The following is a 6,000-nucleotide window of genomic DNA, read 5'->3' on the forward strand; positions in this document are numbered from 1 at the left end:
ACACACACACACACACACACACACACACACACACACACACACACACACACACACACACACACACACACACACACACACACACACACACACACACACACACACACACACACACACACACACACACACACACACACACACACACACACACACACACACACACACACACACACACACACACACACACACACACACACACACACACACACACACACACACACACACACACACACACACACACACACACACACACACACACACACACACACACACACACACACACACACACACACACACACACACACACACACACACACACACACACACACACACACACACACACACACACACACACACACACACACACACACACACACACACACACACACACACACACACACACACACACACACACACACACACACACACACACACACACACACACACACACACACACACACACACACACACACACACACACACACACACACACACACACACACACACACACACACACACACACACACACACACACACACACACACACACACACACACACACACACACACACACACACACACACACACACACACACACACACACACACACACACACACACACACACACACACACACACACACACACACACACACACACACACACACACACACACACACACACACACACACACACACACACACACACACACACACACACACACACACACACACACACACACACACACACACACACACACACACACACACACACACACACACACACACACACACACACACATCGCGCACGGTTGCAGAGAAAGGCTGTGCGCGCATTCACATCCCGTCACAAACGGGTGTGCACTCACATCGCGCACTGTAGACCTTGTAGACGCACACAGCACAGCACACGCAAGTGTCAGAGACGGAAATCGAGGCCCGTTTCAGAGAAAAACCTAACAGCATTCGTTGCACACCAGCCGTCAGTGAGGTTCGCCCTGGCGCCTAGGGCAGTTTCCTCAGAGGGAGGGCGTCAGTCCAACTGTCTGAGACTATTTTCCAAGGCCCTCGTCGCATCAATGTAGTGAGGGCACTCGCAAATAATGTGACGATCGTCTCTGGATGGCTGCAGTTAAACCAGTTCGGGCTAGCTTCAACTCCAATCTTTTGTAGGTATCTTTTAGTGTACGCTACACCAAGCCGCAACCAATGGAGCAGAGTTCCTTGACGTCGCAAAACATTTGATGGTAGTCGCGAGCCATCAAGTCGGGAGATGCGGTCTTGCTAGTGATTCACATCGTTTCAGTGCTGTTACATGGCAGCCTGCACTGAATGAGCCAGTAAGGCGTCTGCGTCACCTCTTGAGAACTAGATTTGAATGGAAGCCCGATCAGTGTGAGTCATCTTAGCTTCCGCATCAGCACTTTCATTTCCCGCTACACCGCAATGACTGGGTATCCACTGAAGCCTGGTGGTGCGGCCGCGCTGGAACGCCTCAGCTAGCAAAAGTACAATTTGTCCAATTAGCTGCTCGCATGTACGTAGTTTCATGTATGTTTTTATGATCTGCAATGCGGGTCTTGAGTCGCAGAATATAGTCCAGTGGTCTGCGGTCTGCTGACCAATGTAGCGGATGGCCTCTCCTATGCCTGCCAGTTCGGTGGACGTGGATGATGTTCTATACATGTGCCTGAAGCGGTGGCTGAAGGCGCTGCCAGGCACAATAACCGCTGCTGCCGAAGAGGTGTTCGTCACTGATCCATCGACAAAAACATGTTCTGAGTCACCATACGTGGAGTAGGTATACGATAACGCTAACTGTTTCAGTCGCACCTGTCGCGACGTGCGACTTTTTTGGTATTCCTGGGATAGTGACACGCACGTTGGGATCTGCAATTATCCATAATGGCACCTCCGCAATCTGGTGGGGCGTGTAGTTTGAAGGCATCAAATTAATCTGCTTGTGGACGCGCACTACTAATATTTGCCAGGGGGTGGCGATGATTCCTAGTCAGGTGTCGCAAATGCACCCGTAGTGGCTCCTGTTCGAAATAAATACGGGCTGGGCAGGCGCGGGCCTCATAAAATGTGGCCCGTGCCGAAGCCTTGCGTGGTAATCCCAAGCGCACCCTTAAAGCACGAACCTGAGCGCTTTCCAGTGTTCGCAGGATGGTCAATCCTTATCCCCGAAAGAACAGGCGCACTGTACCTCGGATAACCGACCACCAGCGCCTGGTACAGCCAAAGATCGCTGAGACGGACCCCAGGATTTGCCAGCTATAAACCCTATAATGCCTGTAAAACTATCCACTTTATTGCTGAGCTAATAGGTGTGCTTCGTCCAGGACAGGTGGCGGTCTATAGTGACACGTAAGAATTTATAGTGTGTCACATAGTTGGAATGGCTTGACCGTCAATTCTGACAGGGTATACGAAGCCATCAAGTTTCGTGTAAAAGATAACACGACGTTTGGCGATGGCTCAAGCCCCTGACGACGAAAGTACGTAGACACAATGAACACTGAACGCTGCAATTTCGCTTGCACTTGGGGACGCGTGCACACTTGATGCCCATATGCAGATTGTCGGGGACAAAAAGAAGTCAAAAGACGGCGCCTTTAGGCACGCGATATCCTCGGCCAGCGAACTCAACACAGAAGGAACGTTGTGTATGCGTGTGCGTGTGCGTGCGCGCGCGCGCGCGCGAGCAGACCAAGCAGCGGGCGCCCGAATGGGGATCCCACGGCCTTCCCTGAACGGCCCTGAACCGGGCGGCGGGCTGCGAGGTCAGGCGGCTCGGTTGCCTGTCGCCGCTTGTACGACGTGTGGCGAAGGCGGGAACGGCGGCGGAAAGGGGAGAACGGAGGCACTCGGCCAGACATCGAAGGACAGTGGTTAATTGTGCGGGACGCTCAACGGAAAGGCCGTTCATCCAATCTCTCTGCAAAGTTTTATTCTTTGAGCATTCGGCCAATTAAGCCAGTTGTTAAGTTTTACCTGAGTTTCTTTTTTGCGACCGGAAGTAACGAACACGTACGTTGAGCACGTTATTTCTCACGTACACAGATGTCGTGTGCGTTCGCGGATACCGAAATTGTGTTTCGCACTCCACTACCGGTTTCCAATGCTTGTAATATGTGAGCGTAATATCGCCTGTCCTTTTCGCCTGTCCGGATACGAGCAATTTCTATCCGAAGCGGCTGGACATCCCAGCAAGGTTCTACGCCGCGACCTGTCTTGCATTCAATGTCCAGTTCCTGGAGGCAGCAGCAACGAGTATGTTGCTGTAACTGTCAATCTGAATGGGCACACAGCCTCCATTGTCGGTGGCTATGTGTCCCGCCTAGGAGTAGATTTGACGCCACACGACTGCAATCACATCTGGACAGCACTTTACTGCCCCAAATGGCAGTCGGAGATTTCAATGCGCATCACCATTGCTGGGGAAGCGCGGTAACGAACGCTCGCGGTCGGGATATTGCCATATTATTGGACAAAGCAGGCCTTTTGTTCTCAATTACGGAACGCCGACCTTATTTTCGCGGAACTGCATATACGGCAGCTGTCTGGACCTGGCACTAGTATCGAGGCGTCTCTCATCATCCGCAACTTGGTGTCCTGATGTCGAAACTTACGGCAATGACCGCACAAAACATATGTAAACAGATACGGTTCAGACTGACGCTTCCAAGATGCCGACCACTCAAACTGGCATTGCAGAAAGGCTTAAATGGCCTGTTTTGACGGCAGTGACGCCGAGGCTGTTTGTGGCGTGGTTTCAGTTTTGCATCCGATTTTAACGAGCATGCCGTTTCGAGGCTCGATTTTCGTAGTGAGTGTGAGGTGGAAGACTATTGTCCAACAGAAAAGACGACCTCCTCCTACCCTCCGGCTTTCACTCTCAGTCTAGAGATGAGGGCCAGGGGAGATCGGGGTGGACAGGGTCGCCGCGTCAGATGCTGGCCTGGATGTCTTGAATCCCGGCGGCCTCTTCAGCCAGCTGGTGCTCAGGGTCCGGACTGTATACGCAGCAAGGTCTCCCAGGCGTCTCTACAATGTATTTTATTCGCCCTACCTGGGGACTGTGTGCACTCCCATACAATATGATCGAGGGTCCCTTTCGCTCCACATTTATTACATTTGTCATCCTCAGTTTCCGGGATAATATGTTTAATTAATATTGGGTGCACGTAGACGCCTGTTTGAAGACGTCTCCACGCCACCGCTTGCTGATTATTAAGCTTCACACTGGGAGGGGGAAGTTGAATGCGGTGTTGTCTGTAGTGCTGAGTTACTTCTTGATATGATATTAGTCGCGCTTCTCTTCCGTGGTTCTCAAGGTGAGGCCCTTCTTGAGCTGCTCGGTGGTACAGATCTCGCGCCAGCTTATGGGCAGCCTCGTTGCCACGGACAGATTCATGAGCGGGGGTCCAAATTATGTTAATTGGCCTGCCCAATTTTCTTTGTCCTAAAATTTTGGCTATGAGAAGAGATACCCTCCCTCTACCGAAACTTTGGATTGCAGTTTTACTGTCGCTTACAATATATTCGGCATTTGATCCGACGCAAGCCAGCGCGATCGTAGCTTCCTCTGCTGTTTCTATTTTTGTCCCGCTTATGGTGGAGGCTGCGATTGGTTGGCCCCGGCCATCGACCACCACAGCTGTCGTGTATTTTGCATTTCTGCCTCCTGCCGCGTCTACGTAGGCGACCTTTTGGTTTTTCGCCTTATATGTGTTCTAGCGCTTCGGCTCACTTTTGTTGCCTTTATTTTTCTTGTTGTGGGTGCATGTTTTTTGGGAAAGGGAGGATCCTAATGCGGATCCTGTTCTCCTTGTTAATTTCCTCCCTTTTTTATATGTCCCTGTCTGCTTAGAGTTCGGTTTTGGCGAGAGTGGCTCTGCCTGCATGTGCTATGCTTAGCCGCTCTTGTTGTGATATCTTTACTGCCTCTCCTAGTTCTGTATCCCGAGGGCTGAGAGTTTCTCCGAAGATGCGCATAGGGGTAGCCCTAATGCTTTCTTGATGCATTTCCTTATGAGAGTGTCAATCTTGGTTCTCTCTGCTGCTTTTAAATTCAAGTACGGCGTATAGTGTAGCTGATTCTGCTGATTATGAAGGCCTGTATTAGCCTGAATTAATTTTTTCTCTTTTAGGCCCCCTCTCTGACTTGCTACTCTTTCGATTAGAGTGAGAGATTTCTGCCGCGTAGTTGGCTATAATATCCGCTGCTGCCTGAAGAGTTTGTTCAATCTCCGCGTCGATGCCCCGATTTATCCAGAGATTAATGTCTTCTGCATACATACTAAATTTCAAATTCGGGTTTCCGATGTTTTTTAGTTTATCGAGAAGTTCTCTCATGGCCACGTTGAAGAGAAGAGGTGACAGCACTGCCCCTTGTGGGGTACCCTTGCTTCCCAGTCGTATTTCATCCGATTGGGTTTCCTGAAAATTTGAACTTGCTGTCCTATTTGTGAGGGAGTTTTTTTATGTAGCGGTAGGTCTTCTGTCCTACCCCAACACGGCTGAGCCCTTTAGTACCGCTGCATGCTTAAAATTATCGAAGGCCTTTTCAGGTCAAGCCTTAGGATGACCTACTATTCTATTTTCGTAAAAAATTTTGCATACGTTAGAATCGGGAGAATAGGGTATACAGTATAGGGGGCGTGCACAGTCATTGTGTCTATCTATACACTCGGCGACAGATTATGCTATCATGCGTGTTTCCTCCTCGGGTCTTATATGCGTGGCAATCTACTGCGGTAGATATACCACTACCTAACGCCTTAAATATCTCTTGCACTGACTTCTCAGAGTCCGCCGAGTCGGAGACTACGCAGGAAATAAGCCAAATATCTCCGCGCATTCTTCTGTTCCGATCTGCACTAAGGAAGCTATGGCCACAATGATCGTGCCGCCTGTGACTCAGCGCGCAGATCATCTGGAACCAATGCGCAGTGGCTTGCCGTCGGCGACAGCGAACACCACAGCAAGTATCACGTTATCA

Source organism: Amblyomma americanum, chromosome 10, assembly GCF_052857255.1.
Source record: "Amblyomma americanum isolate KBUSLIRL-KWMA chromosome 10, ASM5285725v1, whole genome shotgun sequence".
Classification (NCBI taxonomy): Eukaryota; Metazoa; Arthropoda; class Arachnida; order Ixodida; family Ixodidae; genus Amblyomma; species Amblyomma americanum.